The sequence below is a fragment of the Rhinoderma darwinii genome, chromosome 4 (assembly GCF_050947455.1).
Source record: "Rhinoderma darwinii isolate aRhiDar2 chromosome 4, aRhiDar2.hap1, whole genome shotgun sequence".
NCBI classification, from domain to species: Eukaryota; Metazoa; Chordata; class Amphibia; order Anura; family Rhinodermatidae; genus Rhinoderma; species Rhinoderma darwinii.
In genome coordinates this window covers 176,964,740-176,989,260 of record NC_134690.1, presented here as the reverse complement: position 1 = coordinate 176,989,260, position 24,521 = coordinate 176,964,740, and positions in this window count along the sequence as shown.

Genomic DNA, 24,521 nt, shown 5'->3' with positions numbered 1-24,521 from the left:
AAAACCCCTTTAATTTCAGACTGTTTTATCACTTTAATGATACTTTTTATTTATGTTTTGAGCAAGTTTCTTAATGTGTCTTACTCCTGTAGCTAAACTTTGTTTGCAAATTGTAGATTTAATTAGCAGCGTCTGTTCTTTAACAATCATAAACTTGTAATTTGCTCAAGCCTTGCCATAAGTTCTATGACAGCTGCTTAGCATAGATGTTAGCATCCCATTAAATCATTCTACCAAATCATCTTCCTTCAGCTGGGATATATTCATGACTGATTTATTGTGAATTTTATGCAAATTTCTTACAAACCCTGATGTATATGCCAAGGTAAAAGAAGTATTCTGTGTCCGTCAAGCAGTGCACCTCATGTCATTAAACTACTTAGAAACTTTTCTTTCTTTCTTTTTTTTTTTTTATTAATAAGGCATACTGCAATACTTTAGTAATAATACAACCCGGAACATATAGATAAATAGGTATGTAGTGTCCCAGTACACTCCCTACTTCCATAATAGGAGTAGTTGTCGTATGGTAGTAGGTTTGTCACAATGTAATAGTACTGTGTGTCAGTATGCCTCTGTTTTATCATGTATTTCCTGTGCATACACTGTGTATATTATCATTTGCTGCCATCTATGGTTGACCCACTGTAAGTGCATGTGAGTGTAGGATCTCAATTACTGCTGAGTCATAGCCAGTTTTCCCTCCAGAAACTTCTAGTATTCTGTGGGTGGAGACTGTAGCCCAGCCTACCTCTTAGCAGAGGGCAGGAAAACCAGAGCAGACGAGTTCTGGGGAGTCTAGTGTGAGGTGCCAGCAACCCATGCTGTGCAAGAGATGGCAGGGAATCTACAGCTACCTACCTGCCACGCCTAGGAGCTGCAGGGTGAATCTCACGGCCCATGGAAAGCACAGATATTCCTAGGACCTTTCACCAGTCCATACAGAGGGGATAACATATACATAGTTACATAGTTACATAGTTTGTACGTTTGAAAAAAGACACATGTCCATCAAGTTCAACCAAGGGATGGGAAAGGGAAAGTGGGATGGGAAAGGGGAAGTAAAAAATTTCTACACATAGGAGCTAATATTTTTTTGTTCTAGGAAATTATCTAAGCCTTTTTTAAAGCCATCTACTGTCCCTGCTGTGACCAGCTCCTGCGGTAGGCTATTCCAAAAATTCACCGTTCTCACAGTAAAGAAGGCTTGTCGCATCTGCAGGTTGAACCTTTCTTTTTCCAGACGGAGGGAGTGCCCCCTTGTTTTTTGAGGGGGTTTTACATGAAACAGGATTTCACCATATTTTTTATATGTGCCATTCATATATTTATATAACTTAATCATGTCCCCCCTTAGTCGTCTTTTCTCAAGGCTAAATAGGTTTAGTTATTTTAATCTTTCCTCATAACTTAGATTCTCCATGCCCCTTATTAGTTTCGTTGCTCTTCTTTGTATTTTTTCCAACTCCAGGGCATCCTTTCTATGAACTGGAGCCCAGAACTGAACTGCATATTCTAGATGAGGCCTCACTAATGCTTTGTAAAGTGGTAATATTACATCCCTATCCCGCGAGTCCATGCCTCTTTTGATACACGACAATATTTTGCTGGCCTTTGAAGAAGCTGATTGACACTGCATGCTGTTATTTAGTTTATGATTTATAATTACACCCAGATCCTTCTCATCAAGTGACTCCCCCAGTGTAGCTCCCCCTAGGACATATGATGCATGCAGATTGTTCGTACCCAGGTGTATAACTTTACATTTATCTACATTAAACTTCATTTGCCAAGTGGACGCCCAAACACTTTTTTTGTTTAAATCTGCCTGCAATTCACGAACACTTTCCATAGACTGAACTATATTACATAGCTTGGTGTCATCTGCAAAAATAGAAATAGTGCTATTAATCCCATCCTCTATATCATTAACCCCTTCCCGCACCTTGGCGTAACTGTACGTCCAGATAAGCAGTAACTTCGCGCACCTGGGCGTACAGTTACGTCCGCGCTTTAAAAGTTAACCGCCGCGCGGCGCTACACCGCAGCGGCGGTTAACTGTGCAGGGTGTCAGCCCTGCTCTCCCCGTTGCCGATCAGCGGCCTGTCGCCGCTGAAATCGGCAATTAACCCCTTCGATGCGGTGGTCGATTGCGATTACCACATCGAAGAGGTTTACAGCGGATCGGCAGCCCCCCACATGTATTTGCGGGGGCTGGCGATCCTTATCATGGCAACCAGAGGCCAAACAATGACCTCCGGGTTGCCATGTACGGAAGCCTCGGAGGATCAGCCTCCGGCCGTTCCTCCTCTGCTTCCTGTCAGTGTGACAGTTACGTCACAATGACAGTTAGAACACATTACACTACGTGTGTAGTGTAATGTGTTCCAGCAGCGATCAGAGCTGCCAGTCTAAGTGTCCCCTAGTGGGACAAGTAAAAAAAGTTAAAAAAAGATAATAAAAATGTTTTGAAAAAGTGTAAAAATCAAAGTTAGAAGTGACATAAACAAAGAATGCTTTTTTTCCAATAATAAGTCTTTTATTATAGGAAAAAAATTAACACGTTAAAAAAAGTACACATATTTGGTATCGCCGCGTTCGTAACGACCCCAACTATAAAACTGTAATATTATTTTTCCCGCACGGTGAACACCGCGAAAAAAATAAACGAAAAACAGTGCCCGAATCACAATTTTTTGGTTACCATCCCTCCCAAAATATACAATAAAAAGTGATCAAAAAGTCGCACGTACGCCAAAATGGTACCAATACAAACTACATCCCGTCCCGCAAAAAACAAGCCCTTACACCGCTTTTTTGACTGAAAAATAAAAACGTTACGGCTCTCAGAATATGGTGACACAAAAATTAATTTATTTTATAAATAAGTGATTTTATTGCACAAACGCTGCAAAACATAAAAAAATTATATACATCTGGTATCGCCGTAATCGTATCGACCCGCAGAATAAAGTATAATGGTCATTTATAGCCCAGGGTGAAGGCCATAAAAAAAACAAATAAAAAACATTGTCAGAATTGATGGTTTTTGGTCACCTTGCTTGCCAAAAAATGGAATAAAACGTGATCCAAAAAATTTCTGGTACCCCAAAATGGTACCAATGAAAACTACAGATTGTCCCGCAAAGAATAAACCCTCACACGGCTCCGGTGGAGAAAAAATAAAACCGTTCTGGCTCTCAGAATATGGCGATGCAAAATGTGTAGTGTCCAAAAGCGGATAAGATCGGGCACCATTTATAAGTGCGACACTGGCCACATATCTGCGGATTATTATTTATTTACTGCATTATTATACCATGATGTACCCCGCACAGATAACATGTACCCTGATGTACCCCGCACAGATTACATATGCCCCCACATTATAAACTGAAACACCAGTAAAACCCCAAACAGAACAACTACCAAGCAAACTCTGTGCCCCAAAAGCCAAATGGCGTCCCTCCCTTCTGAGCCCTGCAGCGTGCCTAAACACCAATTTACGTCCACAGATATGGCATCGCCATACCCGGGAGAACCCGGTTAATATTTTCAGTTATTTGTCTTCAGTGGCACAAACTGGGCATAACATATAATGCACTAAAATGGCATATGAGTGGAAAATTGTAATTTTCACTCCGCACCATGCGCTGCGCATTAACCCCTGCGCGCACCATGACATAGCATGTCGTAGTGTGGGGGGTGATGTATGGAGCGTCTCACGTAAAAAATAAAGAATTTAGAACGGCAAAATGGCTGTTTTTTTGGTCACCTTGGCTCTACCTAAAAATGTAATAAAAAGTGCTCAAAAAGTTGTATGTACCAAAAAGTTGCACCAATAAAAACGACCGCTCGTCCCTCAATAAATAAGCCCTCATACCGCTCTATTGACTGAAAAATAAAAAAGTTGTGGCTCTTGGAACGCGGGGAGGAAAAAACTAAGAAGGAAAAGAAAAAAATGGATCACTCCAGAAAGGGTTAATTACTTTCTAATGAAAAACCATTTATGACCACACGTGGGGTATTGCCGTACTCGGGAGAAATTGCTTTACAAATGTCGGGGTGCTTTTTCCCCCTTTATCCTTTGTGAAATTGAAAAAAATGCAACATTTTAGTGGAAGAAATGTCGATATTCATTTTCACGGCCTAATTCTAATAAATCCTGCAAAAGACTTGTGGGGTCTAAATGCCCACTATATCCCTAGATAGATTCTTTAAGTGGTATAATTTCCACTTTTGGGGGGTTTCCCCTGTTTTGGCCTCTCAGGGGCTTTGCAAATGCGACATGGCACCCAAAAACCATTTCAGCTAAATTTGAGCTCCAAAAGCCAAATAGCGCTCCTTCCCTTCTAAGCCTTGCTGTGGGTCCAAACAGAAGTTTATTACTACATATGGCATATTTCCGTAATCGGGAGAAATTGTTTTACAAATGTTGGGGTGCTTTTTCTCCTTTATTCCTTGTAAAAATTAAAAATGGCTACCTTTTTTCAGAAAAAAAGTCGATTTTTACCTTTACAGAATAATTTCAATGAATTCAGCAAAACAACCGTGGTGTCAAAATGCTAACTTTACCCCTAGAAAAATTCCTTGAGGGGTGTAGTTTCAAAAATGGGGTCACTTTCCAGGGGTTTCCACTATTTTGTTCCCTCCAGTGCATTTCAAACGCGACAAGGCACTGAAAACCATTCCAGCAAAATCAGAATTTCAAAATCCAAATGGTGCTCCTTTCCTTCTGAGTCCTGCTGTGGGTCCAAACAGCAGTTTATTACCACATATGGGGTATTGCTATAATCAGGAGAAATTGCTTTACATATGTTGGGGTGTTTTTTCTCTTTTATACCTTGAAAAAATTAAAAATTTCTACGTTTTTTCAGAAAAAAGTAGATTTTCATCTTCACAAACTAATTCAAATAAATTTAGCAAAAAAACTGTGGGTTCAAAATGCTAACTATACCCCTAGATAAATTCCCTGAGGGGTGTAGTTTCCAAAATGAGGTCACTTTTGGGGGTCTTTATTGTTTTGGCCCCACAAGACCTCTTCAAACCTGACATGGTACCTAAAATATATGCTAAAAAAAGAAGGCCCCAAAATCCACTAGGTGCTCCTTTGCTTCTGAGGCCTGTGTTTCAGTCCATGACCGAACTAGGGCCATATGTGGGGTATTTCTAAAAACTGCAGAATCTGGGCAATAAATAATAAGTTAAATTTTTGGGGAAAAACCTTCTGTGGTACAGAAAAAAATGTATTACAAATGAATTTTGTATAAAAAAAATGAAATTTGTAACTTTCACCTCTACTTTGCTTTAATTCCTGTGAAACGCCTAAAGCGTTAATACACTTTCTGAATGCTGTTTTGAATACTTTGAGGGGTGCAGTTTTCAAAATGGGGTGATTTATGAGGACTTTCTAATATACAAGACTCTCAAAGCCACTTCAGAACTGAACTTGTCCTTGTAAAAATCGCCTTTTGAAATTTTCTTGAAAATATGAGAAATTGCTGCTAAAGTTCTAAGCCTTGTAACGTCCTAGAAAAATAAAATAATGTTCAAAAAACGATGCCAAACTAAAGTAGACATGTGGGGGATGGTAACTAGTAACTATTTTGTGTGGTATTACTATCGGTTTTACAAGCAGATACATTTAAATTTAGAAAAATGCTAATTTTTGCAATTTTTCGCTAAATTTTGGTGTTTTTCACAATTAAATACTGAATCTATCGGGCAAATTTTGCCAGTAACATAAAGTCCAATGTGTCACGAGAAAACAATCTCAGAATCGCTTGGATAGGTAAAAGCATTCCGGAGTTATTACCACATAAAGTGACACATGTCAGATTTTAAAAATCGGCTTCGTCCTGAAGGCCAAAACAGGCTCAGTCCTGAAGGGGTTAATAAATAAGTTGAATAATAGTGGTCCCAGCACTGAACCCTGGGGTACACCACTTATTACCGGGGACCATTCAGAGTAGGAATCATTGACCACAACTCTCTGGATACGGTTCTTGAGCCAATTCTCAATCCAATTACAAACTATACTTTCTAAACCTATAGTCCTTAATTTACCCATTAGACGTCTATGGGGGACAGTGTCAAATGCCTTTGCAAAGTCCAAAAACACTATATCCACAGCGGCCCCTCTGTCTAGGCTTCTGCTTACCTCTTCATAAAAACAAATCAGGTTGGTTTGACAGCTTCTGTCCTTTGTAAAACCGTGCTGGCTGTCACATATAATACTATTTATTGTCACATAATTCTGTATATAGTCCCTCAATAGCCCCTCAAACATTTTCCCCACAATTGACGTTAAGCTTACTGGTCTATAATTACCCGGCGAAGACCTAGAGCACTTTTTGAAAATAGGCACCACATTTGCCCTGCGCCAGTCCCTTGGCACTATGCCAGTCATGAGAGACTCTCTAAATATTATGAAGAGGGGGACAGAAATAACTGAACTAAGCTCCTTAAGGGTGTAACCCATCTGGTCCCGGGGCCTTGTGTACATTTATTTTGTTTAATTTAGCTTGCACCATATCTACATTCATCCAATTCAGTATATCAACTGATATAATAACAGCACTGGCAGCGGCTACATCAGCTGCTCCTTCTTCTGTTGTATATACAGAGCGGAAGAACCCATTTAGTAACTCTGCCTTCTCTTGATCCCCTGTGACCAACTCCCCATTACCACTATCTAAGGGTCCTACATGTTCAGAACCTGGCTTTTTTGCATTTATATGCTTGAAGAATTTTTTAGGATTTGTTTTACTATCCTTGGCCACCTGCCTTTCATTTTGTATTTTTGCTGATTTTATTATCTTTTTACAGATTTTATTAAGCTCTTTATATTTTACAAAGGCTACAGCTGTACCCTCAGATTTGTATTTTTTAAATGCCCTTTTTTTGTCACGTATTGCTCTTTTTACAGAAGGTGTAAGCCATGTAGTGTTTAATTTTAGTCGTTTATACTTGTTACCTGCAGGAATAAATTTTGCACTATAATTACCCAAAGTAGATTTGAAAATCTCCCATTTATCATTTGTCCCATTATTTAACATTAGTTCTTCCCAGTCTATATCCTGAATTGCAGCCCTCATCCTGGGGAAATTGGCCTTCTTAAAATTAAATGTTTTTGCCCTCCCAGCCTGTGTTTGTTTTTTACAGTATAGGTAAAATATTACTATATTATGATCACTGTTACCGAGGTTTTCACGAACATTGACATTCCCAACAAGCTCTGCATTATTAGAAATGACCAGATCCAACAGAGCTTCACCTCTAGTCGGGTCTTCCACAAACTGGCCCATAAAATTTTCCTGCAACAGGTTAAGGAAATGTCTCCCCTTTGCAGTTGAAGCCGAACCATGACACCAATTAATATCCCGGTAATTAAAATCTCCCGGGATATTAACCCCTTAGTGACCAGCCCATTTTAGGCCTTAATGACCAAGCTATTTTATTCGTTTTTCTATAGTCGCATTCAAAGAGCTATAACGTTTTCATTTTTTCGTCTACATAGCTGTATGAGGACTTGTTTTTTGCGGGATTAGTTGTGCTTTTTAATACAACTATTTTTGGGTACATATAATTTTTATATTAACTTCTATTAACCTTTTTGGGGGGGATTATAACGAAAACCTGAAATTCCGCCATTGTTCTATGCGTTTTTAAATTGACGCCGTTCACTGTGCGACGTAATTAACATGTTACCTTTATTCTATGGGTCGGTACGATTACGGTGATACCACATATGTAGAGGTTTTTTTATGTTTTACGACTTTTGCACAATAAAAACACTTTTGAACTAAAATTATTTGTTTTTGCATCATCGCTTTGCAAGAGCCGTAATTTTTTTATTTTTCCATCAATGTAGTGATTTTTTGGGCTTGTTTTCTGCGGGACAAGACGTAGTTTTGAATGGTACTGTTTTGGGGTGCATGGGACTTATTGATTCATTTTTATTATGACTTTTTTGGGGGGCAATGGAAAAAAATTGCAATTTCGCCATGGTTTTTTGCATTTTTTTTTACGGTGTTCACCTTGCGGTTTAAATGACATATTAACTTTATTAATGGAGTCATTACGGTCGCGGCGATACCACATATGTGTACTTTTTTTTTTTTTTACACTTTTACTAAATAAAACCACTTTTTATGGAAAAAAATGATTTTATTTATTTTTTTACTGTACTTTTTATTAATAATCTTTATTTCACTTTGATGACTTATTTTATTAGTCCCACTAGGGGACTTTACTGTGCGATGTTCCGATCGCTGCTATAATGCTTTGGTATACTTCGTATACCAGAGCATTATTGCCTGTCAGTGTAAATCTGACAGGCAATCTGTTAGGACGTGCCTCCGGCGCGTCCTAACAGGCATATGTCCAGGGCAGACCTGGGGGCATTTATCAAGCCCCCGGCTGCCATGACACCCCATCGGAGACCCGCGATTGCATTCGCGGGCCGCCGATGGGTGACAGAGGGAGCTCACTCCGTCTGTAAACAAAGTTAAATGCCGCGGTCGCTATTGACGGCGGCATTTAACGGGTTAAACGGCCGCGATCGAAGTAAACTTCGATCGCGGGCGTTGGAGCAGGAGCTCAGTTGTCATAAGACAGCAGAGCCCCGGCTCCTGCCTGCATGGGAGACCCGTGCAGGACTTAGACTGGGCTGACGTGAAAAGGCGTCAGCCTAGCCTAAAGCCCATTAGTGACTCACGTGAAAAGGCGTATTGGTGGTCACTAAGGGGTTAATTGGTGTCATGGTTCGGCTTCAACTATATACATTTCTACCGCCTCCGAGAAGGAGAGACTCTATCTGCCAGAAAGGAACAGTTTCAAGAGGAGTAGAGATGAGCAAACTTATGAAAAGTTCGGTTCGGCTAGTTCGCCGAATTTCACGAAAAAGTTCGATTCGGACCGAACTAGTTCTGACCGAACCTGTAATTTCCGTGCGCCGAGCATGGTACTGTCCAGGGTGCTGATAGAGTTAATGGGCTGCACTAACTCTTTCAGCAACCTTGACAGTACATTATCGGTGCACGGAAAATACAATTTTAATGTAATAAAAATAAAAAATACGTTCATACTTACATTCCTCCTGTCCGGCCTCCAGCGATGACGTTTCATCCATGTCGCCGCTGCAGCCAATCACAGGCTGTAGTGGCGTCACGCACGTCAGGATGACGTCAGAAGGCCGGCCTCCAGGGATGATGCTTCATCCCACGTGACCGCCTCTGCAGCCAATCACAGGCTGCAGCGGCCTCTGCAGCCAATCACAGGCTGCAGCGGCCTCTGCAGCCAATCACACGCTCCTCTCCTGAAATACTCTGTGCTGCCTTAAACTCTGTGGACAGGTCAGGATCCTGTTTCTTTTAAATGCTGCTGGGGAACACGCTCAATCCACTATATAAGGCTATGCTACAGTGCAGCATTTAAAAGAAACAGGATCCTGACCTGTCCACAGAGTTTAAGGTAGCACAGAGTATTTCAGGAGATGAGCGTGCAGATTCAGTGCTGCTGTGAACTCTGCTCTTACCATTACGTAGCTCTCAGTCTGTTACCTCTCCTCCACTCCTGTCCTCAATAACACCTTCACATGATTGGCAAGTCACCACGTAATGGTAAGAGCAGAGTTCACAGCAGCACAGAGTATTTCAGGAGATGAGCATGCGGATCTTGTGTGGGGTGGTGACTTGCCAATCATGTGAAGGTGTTATTGAGGACAGGAGTGGAGGAGAGGAAACAGACTGAGCTACGTAATGGTAAGAGCAGAGTTCACAGCAGCACAGAGTATTTCAGGAGAGGAGCGTGCAGATTCTGTGCTGCTGTGAACTCTGCTCTTACCATTACGTAGCCGGAGACCAACTGCTCTTGTAGGGGCCCACTTGGTCGCCGGGTTCTTTATGCCGCCCACCTGCTTAAATTAACTACAGCCGTCCGTGGTAGATTGCAGAGAGGAGCAGATTAAAATAATTAAAACAAAATCACCTAACACGTTCCCACGACGAGCTGAACGGTCCCGTCACTGCCTTCCAACTGGTACTTGGCACCGCTCGCATCCAAAATAACAATGCTTTGCGGCACAGATAACATAATCATGTTACGCTGACGTGATTATGTCATCTGCGCTCACCGCTTTGTTATTGTGGATGCGAGCTTCGCCAAGTACCAGTAAGAAGGCAGTGACGGGACCGTTCAGCTCGTCGTGGGAACGTGTTAGGTGATTTTGTTTTAATTATTTTTATTGGAGCAAAGGCACCTAACTGGGGGAATAGGGGGATTAGCTTTTATATGGAAGCACAGGCAACGGACTAACTTCTTTATGGGGCAAGTATGTATGTATGGCCATATATGATACTGTCTGATGGGCCCTGTATCTAAGCCTACCACATGTTAGGCTTAGCTACAGGGGCTCAGCAGACAGTAATCTTATATAGTATAAGTTTACCGTCTGCTCGGGCCCTGTATCTAAGCCTACCTTGTGGTAGGCTTAGATACATGGTCTAACAGACAGTATCACACATGGGCTCTGTATCTAAGCCTACCACATGTGTTACAAATTTTTTTTGTGTCTGTGTTTTTTTACAGGTTCGGTTGTTGGACTACGTCGGATTCGAGGACTACTTCGATGATGGCTTTTTTTATTTTCAATAAAATGGTTAATGAGGGTTGTGTGTGTGGGGTTTTTTATTTCAATAAATAATTTTTTCTATTTCCTTGTATTTTCTTTGAAACTTTTATTACTATCGCTTTAGTAATGGCCGCTGGCTGATTGACAGCGTCCATTACTAAGGCGGGGCAAAATGTTGGCCAGTAAAAAGGCCAAACACTTATTACCCCGGTACCCACCACCTTACCGAAGAGCCAGGTACGATCCAGTACCCGACCATCTGTAGAAATGGTTGGCCATTGGGGCGGCTGCAGGCTGGTATTATTAGGCTGGGGAAGCCCAAAAACAGTGGTCCTTCCCATCCTGGTAATGCTAGCCTGCTGCTGCAGTGTTGTGTCTTGCTGGTTATGAAAAATAGGGGATACCCCAAGTCATTTTTTTCTATTATTTTGTTTTGGTTTTTTTTTAAATTGGAAAAAACGACGTGGGGTTCCCCCCAATTTTTCATAACCAGCCAGATACAACACAGCAGCAGCAGGCTAGCATTACCAGGGTGGGAAAGGCTCACTGTTTTCTGCTTTTCCCAGTCTATTAACACCAACCTGCGGCCGACCCAGTTCCCAACCATCGCTACAGCTGGTCGGGTACTGGATCGTACTCGGCTCTTCCCGGCAACCCCAGTGGCGGTGGGTTAGTTGGGTAATAATTGGGCTTAGTGTTAGCCTCTGCATCAGCTAACGCTAAGCCCGTCTTAGTAATGGACACTGTCAATCAGTCAGCGGGCATTACTAAGGCGGTAGTAATAAAGTTTAAAAAAATACAAGGACATGGGGGAAATATTTTATTGAAATAAAAACCCCCACACAACCGTCGTTAACCATTTTATTGAGAATAAAAAAATGCTGTCATCGAAGTAGTGCTCGAATCTGAAGTAGTCCAACATCTGAACCTGTAAAAAAACACAAACACAAAAAAAATTAGTAACGCATAAAAATAAGCAAAACAACTCTTATACTTCCAGGGTGCAGTGCAGGAGCCGCAAAGTCAGCGAGCTGAGCCCTATATCTAAGCATGTGTGATACTGTCTGTTGAGCCACTGTATCTAGTCCTGTCAATAGCTACAGGGTCGTAGTGCTATAGATATGTTCAGTGGCGGATTATCATATGGGCGGTTTGGGCAGCCGCCCATGGCCGCCTGAACCGCACATCATTTTAAAAATCACTCAGTGCTAGCGCCGCTAATGGCTGCTGCTGAGAGAGAGGGAGGGAGGGAGAGAGGGAAAGGAGAGGCAGACTGGAAAGGACTAGAGCCACCAGCGCAGTGTTGATGCGGAGGAGGAGGAGGGATAGTAATAGCAGGGGCTGGACAGTACTAGCAGACGTGCGTCTGCTAGGTGGTAGAACATGCCCCTCTTTGACGCTGCACGTATCGCCAGTGAGGAACAGAAGAGAAGGGCGGTGGTCGAGCGGTCAGGAAGAAGGTTAGTCTGCTGTTCACCTCCTGCCCCAAGCAACGATCGGCAGATGCTAAGGGGGGATTAATTATACAGCAAGCGGCGGGAGATTTCCATCTAACTCACTGCAGAGGACTCTATGAAGGGGTGAATAATCCCCCACATAGAGCCCTCGGTATTTCAGTATTTATTATACAGCAAGGGGGGGGGGGACTCTCCATCTAACTCACTGCAGAGGACTCTATGGGGGGATAATATTTTCCCCCCATAGATACTCAGCAGTCAGTTACACGCTCAACCCCCCCCCCCTGCTGTATAATAAATACTGAAATATTGAGGGCTCTATGGGGGATTATTCCCCCCTTCATAGTCCTCTGGAGTCACTTAGATGGTTAGACCCCCCCCCATTTAGTATAATCGCCCCTTCCCATAGAGCCCCCTCAGAGATGTCAGAATCAGACACTCAGACCTCCGTATAGAGCCCATAGCAGTCAGTGAGACAACCTCACCTCCCCTTGCAATATAATCCCCCCATACAGCCCTCAGATTTTCCCATAAGGGAAATGTATGACATGTCCACCTGTTTTTGCTTATGCTGCATCCTGGCCACATCCTGATTACATGGTCGGGAGTTACGAAAACAGCGTAGCTTGCTGAGCTACGCTGTTTCCGTAAGTCCCATAAAACTGAATGAAAGTTACGGAAGCAGCGTCGCTCGCAGACTCCCACCGATCACTAAAACTAGGCGGAAAAAGCACTCGTGTGAGCGCTGGGCCGCTTGGTTTCTGTTTCCGGAAAGGCGAGAGGTTTGTGTACGGGCTCATAGAAAGTCAATGAGCTTGTACATCGCCACTTTGGCTTTCCGGAAAAAGCCGAACAAAAACTAAGTGGCTCAGCGCTCGCATGAGCGCTTCTGCCTCTTAGTTTTAGCGATCGGTGGGAATCTCAGCACCTGGACCCCACCCATCAAAACTTCTGACATGTCACTATGACATGTCAGAAGTTTGTTGAACATTTACTTACCCTTTAAAAAGAGGTGTTACAATTTGTTTTTATTTGATGTGTTAAAGGCTATGTAAACCTTTCAAAAAGTTTTTAAAAATAAATAAATTAATGTATGTTGTTTGGTGCAACCTTTCTAAATACGTATTAAGAAATAATTTTTTACTTTTTGAGATACGGCTGCTTTATATCCTGAATACAGAGCAGCTGTATCTAGTGTTAAAACCAGTATCCGTCGGGTACAGTGTCAGCGGGTTGGGGGGGTTTAATTGCATGTGAGGGGGAAGGAGGGGGCCCAAGTTGTGTCAACAGCCCGGGGCTCAAGTTGTGTCAACAGCCCAGGGCCCATGGTACACTTAATCCGCCACTGGATATGTTTTATGGACATGTATGATACTGTCTACTGAGACAATGCATCCGATTCTATCCAGCGATGTAGCTATAGGAGCCTTAGTCTTATAGATATGCTATCTCCGATACGTATGTAAAAGTTTATTTATTTTTCGGGGGGTAAATATATGTCTCAGGGCTAGTGCCCCTGATCTTTTAAGACCCTAACAAAGCCCCTGGGCCTAACTAATATATGGGGGCACAAAGGAGACCTAAAAAATATATAAGGACACAAAGGGTGCCTCACTAATATATAGGGACACAACTAATATATGGGGGCACGAAAGTGAACTACTATGCTTTGGGGGCAAAAATTGGACATTACTACTGTGTGGGAGCACATAGGGAGGTATTACTGTGTAGGGAGTAGAAAGGTGGCACTAAAACTGAACCATAACTATTTTCTTAAAGGTCACCTTTTTGGGGGGGTTGGTGCCCTGTAAGGCACAGTATAGGTGGTATTGGTAGGGGCAGTTTATCAACATCCCGTTTACCTCTAATTCCTCCAGGTACTGAAATACTCAAGCCTACAGATACCAGGTTTTCCGGAAATCACAACCTCCATGTGACAGGTACATCAAGATTCACACATCGCAGAAACAGCACGATCTGGAATCATTGACCCATGAATACATGTGAATGGTAAGTGATCCATGGTTACATCCTTCTGGCATTATGTTTCTGCCTTTATACTGCCGCCATTCGAGTGCCACCACAAAGGGGCCCACTAAGGTTGTGTCACCCAAGGGCCCACATAAACCTGGAGCCAGCTCTGGATAGACAGATAGATAGCAGATTTTAAAATTAATAGCTATCTGAAATCTTGTTAATGACATCAGGGCCGGCATTAGGGGGGCAAACTGTGTATTTGCCCAGGGCACCATCCTTTTAGGACCACCTGCCCGCAGCTGCTACGGGGCCTGCAACCCCATGCCTATAACGTTTATATGCTGGGCGGTACGGGACCCCTCATGCCGGGTGGTGTCACTAGCACCGGAGGGGCCCCCGAAGCTAGCGAGAGCAACATTTACTTGTATCTGCGTGCTCGGGACACGTTGGGCCACATTGGGCCTGCAGCCTATAACGTGCTGCAAAGACTCCCTGGGCAGGCTGGCGTGATGACGCCTCTGCATCACGCTGGTCTCCGCAAGCCTCCCGCCAGGGGGATGTGCTGCGCTCTCTCCATCGTGCAAAAAGGGCAAGGTATGTACAATATTCTTTTTTTGGGGGGGAGGGCTGTGCAGCAATATACTGGGGGGATTGCTGTGTAGCACTATATACAAGGGAGGGGTGCTTTGTGGCACTATATACAAAGGGTGGTATTATTCAGTCACTATGTGGTTATGGTGTGGCGGTTTTATTCAGTAACAGTATGGGGGTATTATTCAGTCACTATGTGGTTATGGTGTGGCGGTATTATTCAGTAACAGTATGGTGGTATTATTCAGTCACTATGTGGTTATGGTGTGGCAGTATTATTCAGTAACGGTAGGGGGGTATTATTCAGTCACTAAGTGGTTATGGTGTGGCGATATTATTCAGTAAAAGTATGGGGGTATTATTCAGTCACTATGTGGTTATGGTGTGGCGGTATCATTCAGTAACAGTTTGGGGGTATTCAGTAACTGTATGGGCATATTATTCAGTCACTATGTAGTTATGGTGTGGTGGTATTATTCAGTAACAGTAAGGGGTTATTATTTAGTCACTATGTGGTTATGGTGTGGTGGTATTATTCAGTAACAGTATGGGGGTATTATTCAGTCACTATGTGGTTATGGTGTGGCGGTATTATTCAGTAACAGTATGGTCATATTATTCAGTCACTATGTGGTTATTGTGTGGCGGTACTATTTGGAACTTATAATGTATTATTATTGGTAATATTGGTCTTAGAGTAGTAAGCTGTGTGCAGTAACAGTATGCAGGTAATATTTGATCTGTTATAGTGGTATGATATAATAACTGTATATGTACTATATATAGATAATTTCTTGTGTGAGAGGGGGACATATACTTTGGAGCTTGCAACATTCCTATAACGTGCTGCAAAGACTCCCTGGGCAGGCTGGCGTGATGACGCCTCTGCATCACGCTGGTCTGCGCAAGCCTCCCGCCAGGGGGATGTGCCGCGCTCTCTCCGTCGTGCGAACAGGGCAAGGTATGTACAATATTCTTTTTTTGGGGGGGAGGGCTGTGCAGCAATATACTGGGGGGATTGCTGTGTAGCACTATATACAAGGGAGGGGTGCTTTGTGGCACTATATACAAAGGGTGGTATTATTCAGTCACTATGTGGTTATGGTGTGGCGGTATTATTCAGTAACAGTATGGTGGTATTATTCAGTCACTGTGGTTATGGTGTGGCGGTATTATTCAGTAACAGTATGGGGGTATTATTCAGTCACTATGTGGTTATGGTGTGGCGGTATTATTCAGTAACAGTATGGTGGTATTATTCAGTCACTATGTGGTTATGGTGTGGCAGTATTATTCAGTAACGGTAGGGGGGTATTATTCAGTCACTATGTGGTTATGGTGTGGCGATATTATTCAGTAAAAGTATGGGGGTATTATTCAGTCACTATGTGGTTATGGTGTGGCGGTATCATTCAGTAACAGTTTGGGGGTATTCAGTAACTGTATGGGCATATTATTCAGTCACTATGTAGTTATGGTGTGGTGGTATTATTCAGTAACAGTAAGGGGTTATTATTTAGTCACTATGTGGTTATGGTGTGGTGGTATTATTCAGTAACAGTATGGGGGTATTATTCAGTCACTATGTGGTTATGGTGTGGCGGTATTATTCAGTAACAGTATGGTCATATTATTCAGTCACTATGTGGTTATTGTGTGGCGGTACTATTTGGAACTTATAATGTATTATTATTGGTAATATTGGTCTTAGAGTAGTAAGCTGTGTGCAGTAACAGTATGCAGGTAATATTTGATCTGTTATAGTGGTATGATATAATAACTGTATATGTACTATATATAGATAATTTCTTGTGTGAGAGGGGGACATATACTTTGGAGCTTGCAACATTCCTGGATGCGCTAGAAATCAGCGATGCAGTTCTCTGCACACCGCCTTCTGAATTGACTGCATTATTGATACAGTAAAGGTGTGTTCACATCAGCGTTTGGTTTCTGTTGATGGGTTCATCAGACCTTTCCGTCAGAGGAACCCATCAACGGAGAGAAATCATAGCTTTCCGTTTGCATTAACATTGATTTCAATGGTAATTCTTCCGTTGCAAATGGTTTCCGTTTGTCTCCGTTCCGTAAGGTTTCCGTTTTTTTTGGGCAGAAATGATAGCACAGTCGACTGCGCTATTGTTTCCGTCAGAAAAATGGAAACCTTATGGAACGGAGACAAACGGAATCCATTTTCAACGGAAACATTACCATTGAAATCACTGGTAATGCAAACGGTAAGCTATAGGTTCCGTTTGGTTTGCGTTGATGGGTTCCCCTGACGGAAAAGTCTGACAGAAGCCATCAATGGAACCCCGACGCAGATATGGATAGGCCCTAATTCAGCATTTGGGGCCCTACTTTTGACTTTGCCCAGGGCCACACTTTGTTTAAAACAGGCCCTGCATAGCAAGCAGTGGCACTTTATTACAGAAGGTAGAATATTGTAAGATATTGTAGATTTGTATTCTCCAGCCTTGATGCATACAAGGCAGCACTTCTGGCAAACTCTCAGGCAAGCCTTGAATACAGGTATCCTATTATAGTAGAAGTTTGAATTGATATGAATGAAAATAAAAAAGCTACACTAGACCTTCAAATGTATGCAGATCTTTTCTCACAGCATGTGCATTGTACTGTACCGTACTGTAACCTTTACAGAAAATGTACAATAAATACTCCTGGTTTAGTAATTTTCAAGGTTTTCACCATTAAAATGGAGTCATTTGTGATCTGTGCTATTTAATATTGCAACTAATTATTTTATAATGAACTTCACATTATGAAACAAAGAAAACAGAAACATGTTAAGGCTGGGTTCACACTGAGTTTTTTTGCAGGCAGAAAATCGACCTCAATATTCTGTTTGGAATTTTAAAGCAGATTTTGCTCTGCCTGCACGTCGATTTTTGCTGCGTTTTTTGCCTGCGGCCATTGAGTGCCCAGGCAAAAAACGCCTCCTCTTCCTGCCATTGATGTCAATGGGAGGTCAGAGACGTGAACGCCCGAAGATAGGGCATGTCACTTCTTTTTCCTGCAAGACGGTTTTTCCGCTCGCGGGAAAAAAATGCCTCCGCCTCCCATTCAATGGGAGGCATTTTCGGCCGTTTTTTGGCGCATTTTCACGGTTTCCACATCAAAAAAACGTGTAAAAAAACTCTGTGTGAACTTACTATAAATGTGCAGCTTTCTTCGATATTTTGTAGTGCTTTTATTTAAAGAGGCAGTTTTACATGTGCTTTTTTACACTGAGATTTCTCTATAGTAAAATTAGTGGGTCAAATTACCATGAAAGTGTTAGATAGAGTAGGACTTCTCAATCTTTTTGTACTATGGCCTTACCATTGGTGATCATAGTCCATGCCAAAACTTTTAAAAATTGCCTTAATTTATTTTCAAATTTGTCTCCTGATCCCCAAAAAATATTTAAAAAAAGTCATATTTTTTTTAAACTAGAGATTTCTACATTTTGTCCCAGACAACTATGATGACTTCTTACAACCAATATTCATCTTTGCAGAGTTTGCTGCCCACAAATGTCAGGTTTCTCACTTTCTGTAAAGGATTTACCAGACACAGCTTCTCTGTCGACGCCCGTGATTAATCAGTCTGCATCTGCTCCTAGGTCTGATAGAGTGACTCGATCTGCTACCAATCAGGCTGGTAGGCTGAGGAGTGGGAGAACCTATCACAGCCTGGCCAGACGGAGCTAGCTCCCGGCCTCGGTCTATTTATACCTTCATTTCCTTTGCCTGTGATTCTGTCCTGTTTCCTGGCTCTTCTGTTCCTGCTTGTACTATTGACCTCTGCTTCAATTTGACCCTGGCTTTACTGACTACTCTCCTGCTCTGCGTTTGGTACCTCGTACACTCCTGGTTTGACTCGGCTCATTCACTACTCTTGTTGCTCACGGTGTTGCCGTGGGCAACTGCCCCATTTCCCTTAGCGTCTGTGTACCCTCGTCTGTTTGTCTGTCGTGCACTTATTGAGCGTAGGGACCATCGCCCAGTTGTACGCCGTCGCCTAGGACGGGCCGTGCAAGTAGGCAGGGATTGAGTGGCGGGTAGAATAGGGCTCACCTGTCTGTCTCCCTACCCCGACATTACACTTTCCTATCATTTTCCCCAACTACTCAACAGGCACTCTCCATCCTGGTTTCCTAATGGTTTCATCTTGCTGATACCCATAATTTTGTGCCTGCTGTGCTGCCCAGTGCCCCCAAATCTGTAATGTATAGATATAAGTGACATAACTATAGTAGCCACACCCAAAAAAATATTGCCATACAGATAGTGTCCCAAAAGTAGTCGTGCCACACACTAAGGCCTCATGCACATGAACGTATTTTTTTTCCTCCCGTAAATACTCGTGTAAATTCGGGTCCTTGGTCACACGTATTCGACCCGTATTGTACCAGTATTTACGGACCCATGCCCGTAAATACGGGTCCGGTGTCACCAGTATTCCACCCGTATTTACGGGCACGTTTTCTCTGCAAAATTGCACTGCACTAATCGGCAGCCCTTCTCTCTATGAGTGCAGGATAGAGAGAAGGGACAGCCCTTTCCGCAGTACAAGTAAAAGAAATTCATACTTACCGGCCGTTGTCTTGGTGACGCGTACCGATTTCAACATCCAGCCCAACCTCTCTGGATGACGCGGCAGTCCATGTGACCGCTGCAGCCTGTCATTGGCTGCAGCGGTCACATGGGCTGAAACATCATCCCAGGTGGCCCGACTGGAGGAAGAAGCAGGGAGTTCTGGGTAAGTATGAACGTCTTTTTTTTTTTTACAGGTTGATCTATATTGTGATCGGTAGTCACTGTCCAGGGTGCTGAAAGAGTTACTGCAGATCGTTTAACTCTTTCAGCACCCTGGACAGTGACTATACCCTGACGTCGCCTAGCAATGCTCCCGTAATTCCGGGTGCACACACGTAGTCACCCGTAATTACGGGAGCCCCATAGACTTCTATGGGCCTGCCCATGCCGTAATTACGGCCTAAAATAGGACATGTCCTATATTTTTCAACGGCACGGGCACATTCCCATAAGCACACGGGGGGGGGGGGTACCCGTGGCCTATAGAACTCTATGGGCCCGTAATTACAGGCGTCTTTACGTTCGTGTGCATGAGGCCTAACAATTATGACATTTTCATTGCTTCCGAAAGTAAAAAATTGTACACTACCGTTCAAAAGTTTAGGGTCACTTAGAAATGTCCTTATTTTTGAAAGAAAAGCACAGTTTTTTTCAATGAAGATAACATTAAATTAATCAGAAATACACTCTATACATTGTTAATGTGCTAAATGACTATTCTATAAATATTCTGCCTGTATAAACGTTTAAAATAATTGTTTATTGTCAAAATTATTAAAATTGGTAGGGCACAGGGTGCCAAAAGATCCAGGTACAGGCGTTGGCAACCAGATCAAGAGCGCAGACTGAATTGTATGTGAAAAAAGGAAACAATCAGCACGCACCCATTCATGGATGCCTGATTGTATCAGAGGTGAATTGTCACATAAACCAGCTCAGAGTGCTTAGCAAATATTGATGAGATCTGATTGCCACAGATTAATTAGCAGGCACACTCCCAACTTCTGCACCTTGTAGGGGAGCGTCCTCAGGGGTACGAGTTGCCTGAATTACTAACGTAAAGTTTAGAAAGAGCCTGTCAGCTGATATTCAGCTGTTCGTTTGGTGTAACGGTGCATATGAGACATCTGATGGTGGTCTGACGCGCGCCGGGGAAACTCGGAAGTTTTATCAACCCAAGCCCCACCCATAGGGGCGTTGCGTAGTATCGGGCCGTCCAATGAAGGAATAAGGCGTGTGACAACACACGCCCCTACAGGGGGCGGCTCCATAGTAACCACGCAGCAAATGAAACAGATGCATAAAGCATCAATGGTAACAAGGGGGAGCTAGAGGTGGCCAGAACATACAGTGCCGATACCAAGACCGGAATAAGCGCCATGTATGCAAAACAAGGGATCTAGTGAGCAGATCAGTGCACACAATCCAGCACATTAGTGTATCAATAGGCAAAGGTCATACAAGAGATGGATCATTAGATCCAGTATTAGGGAAACAGTGCAAGAGTTAGATCGGGAGACAATCTCATGGCACACTGGGATGTCAAGGAGACGTCAGTGCATTTGTGTCAGGAACACAGTAAGTGGGCCAAGCATATTACAAGAAAGGAAGGTAGGATATAGACTCTTTAAGGCCCAGTGGCTTGATGGTTTGCATCCTGAAAATCCACTGGGCCTCCTTCTGTAGAACACGTCTATCCCAATTGCCTCCTCTGGCAGGAATGCTAACATGTTCCATACCTTGGAACCTGATAGAAGAGGGGTCTCCTTTGTGGTGGTCCCATACATGTCGGGAAACAGAAGTGTCAGATTGATTCTGAATGTCACAGATATGGTCCCGAATCCTACGTCTGAACTCCCTTATTGTTTTGCCGACATACTGCATACCACATTGACACGTAATCAGGTACACTACCCCCTTGGTGAGGCAGTTGATGAATGACCTGTTGGAGAACATGACTCCTGTCACAGTACTCTTGAATGTTTTGCTTTTCCAAACAGAGCTACATGCTTTACATCTACCACACTGGAAGGACCCAGTGACATTGGTCGAAAGCCAAGTGGTAACACCAGGCATCTTCAGATGACTGTGCACCAATCTGTCCTTAAGATTGCGGCCCCTCCGGAAAGTAATCTGAGGACGGTCCCCAACTAGACCACCTACGTCCGGGTCCGCTTTAAGGATGTCCCAGTATGAGGCAAGTATATTTCTAACCTCAAAGTGTGCAACATCATAGGTACCAATTATCCTCATGACGTTATCCTTCTCTGGAGATACTTTAGGGTTCAAAAGGGACTCCCTATTTGATGTAATGGCGTGTTGGTATGCCGATTTCAGAACACCGCTGGGATACCCTTTATGCTCAAATCTCTTTCTCAGACTATTGGCCGACATTTGAAAGTCTGACAGTGTGGTACAGTTCCGCCTAGCTCTAATGTACTGACCCTTTGGGATGCCCATCTTCAGGGGTCTAGGGTGACAGCTATCCCATCTGAGAAGGCTGTTGGTGGCTGTGCTTTTCCTGAAGATTTGTGTCTGGATATGTCCCTGGTCAGTCTTCTCTATTTGGATATCAAGGAATGTAATATGATTATCCTTAATTTCAGAGGTAAAGAAAAGACCCAGGTCATTGATATTAAGAATAGAAACAACTTCTCCAAATTCTGCTATTGTACCTGACCACAATATGAAAATGTCGTCAATGAATCTTAACCATAATAAAATGGAAGAGACATATTTCTCCATTCTATCACAAAACACAAATTCTCTCTCCCACCAGCCCAGATAGAGATTGGCATAGGTAGGAGCACACGGGCTACCCATGGCAACTCCTCTGAGCTGGTGAAAGAACTTCTGTTCAAAGATAAAGAAGTTGTGCTCCAGTACAGAACGCAACAGGATGAGCACAAATTGATTATGCGCACCAAATTGAGCCCCTCTCTCATTAAGGAAGTATTCAACAGCACCACATCCCAGGGAGTGGGGGATGGAGCTGTACAGGGCCTCTACATCCAGACTTGCCAAATGGACGTTGGATTCAACTTTGATCCCCTCAAGCTTCCTGAGGACTTCCATTGTGTCACGCACATAGGACGGAAGTGCCGTCACAAAGGGCCTCAAAATCCTATCCACATAGATACTAGCGTTCTGAGACACACTGTCAATCCCAGAGACAATGGGTCTTCCTTTTAATGGACTGAGACCCTTGTGAATCTTGGGAAGACTGTAAAAGGTAGCTATCTGTGGGCATTGTCCAACAATAAATGACAACTCTCGCGCATCAATGATCTTAGCTTGTTTAGCCTCCCCCACAATCTCTTTGAGTTCAGCCATGTATTTTGCTGTAGGATTGGCAGGCAGGATGCTATAGCAAAGTCTTTCCTTCAGGATGTTATGACACATGGTAACATACTGCGCACGGTCCATCACAACAACATTACCCCCCTTATCCAAGGGTTTAATTATGATCTCCGTGTCATTCTCCAGTGCCTTAAGTGCCAGTGTTTCATCCCGTGACATATTATAATGTGGATGTTGATCTGCCTCTAGTTTCTGCAGTTGATTTGTGACAACCGTAAGAAAGACATCCAGCAGAGTGTTGTCATTGATTGGAGGATTTGTGGTTGAGGGAGCCCTCAGATCAGTGAAGGGGCCCTCACCCACTCCTCGCTGTCCCTCATCCAATAATTCCTGCAGTACCCTGACATTTGCAAGATCTTCCTCCTGAATGCCAAGTTCAGCACATTGTCTCCTATCATGCGTACAAAAGAACTTCCTCCACTTCAATTTCCTAATAAATAAATTAAGATCCTTGACCCAGGAAAAGAGATCAAATCGATTGGTTGGAATAAACGATAAACCCTTTTTGAGAACACCAGTCTCATAGTGCGATAAGGTTCTCCCAGACACATTGATAATTTGCATTTCCTCATCAAGGCATAGAGCACCCATCGTTATATGTCCCTGGGGTCCCTGTGGAGGTAGTCGAGAATGGGGTGGCTCTTGCCTAAAAAACCATCCCTAGCGGGGGCTCTTCCCCTAGTTCTCCCTCTTGGGGTACCACGTAAAAAAGCTTTACCCTGTGTCCTATTATTGCGGGCTGTCCTAAGAGGATATCTCTGAGTGTCCGTATCCGATAAATCTGGTTCAGAGGAGGATAACCAGGGTGGTACCCCAAGAGGGAGAACTAGGGGAAGAGTCCCCGCTAGGCCAATCCTACAGCAAAATACATGGCTGAACTCAAAGAGATTGTGGGGGAGGCTAAACAAGCTAAGATCATTGATGCGCGAGAGTTGTCATTTATTGTTGGACAATGCCCACAGATAGCTACCTTTTACAGTCTTCCCAAGATTCACAAGGGTCTCAGTCCATTAAAAGGAAGACCCATTGTCTCTGGGATTGACAGTGTGTCTCAGAACGCTAGTATCTATGTGGATAGGATTTTGAGGCCCTTTGTGACGGCACTTCCGTCCTATGTGCGTGACACAATGGAAGTCCTCAGGAAGCTTGAGGGGATCAAAGTTGAATCCAATGTCCATTTGGCAAGTCTGGATGTAGAGGCCCTTTACAGCTCCATCCCCCACTCCCTGGGATGTGGTGCTGTTGAATACTTCCTTAATGAGAGAGGGGCTCAATTTGGTGCGCATAATCAATTTGTGCTCATCCTGTTGCGTTTTGTACTGGAGCACAACTTCTTTATCTTTGAACAGAAGTTCTTTCACCAGCTCAGAGGAGTTGCCATGGGTAGCCCGTGTGCTCCTACCTATGCCAATCTCTATCTGGGCTGGTGGGAGAGAGAATTTGTGTTTTGTGATAGAATGGAGAAATATGTCTCTTCCATTTTATTATGGTTAAGATTCATTAACGACATTTTCATATTGTGGTCAGGTACAATAGCAGAATTTGGAGAAGTTGTTTCTATTCTTAATATCAATGACCTGGGTCTTTTCTTTACCTCTGAAATTAAGGATAATCATATTACATTCCTTGATATCCAAATAGAAAAGACTGACCAGGGACATATCCAGACACAAATCTTCAGGAAAAGCACAGCCACCAACAGCCTTCTCAGATGGGATAGCTGTCACCCTAGACCCCTGAAGATGGGCATCCCAAAGGGTCAGTACATTAGAGCTAGGCGGAACTGTACCACACTGTCAGACTTTCAAATGTCGGCCAATAGTCTGAGAAAGAGATTTGAGCATAAAGGGTATCCCAGCGGTGTTCTGAAATCGGCATACCAACACGCCATTACATCAAATA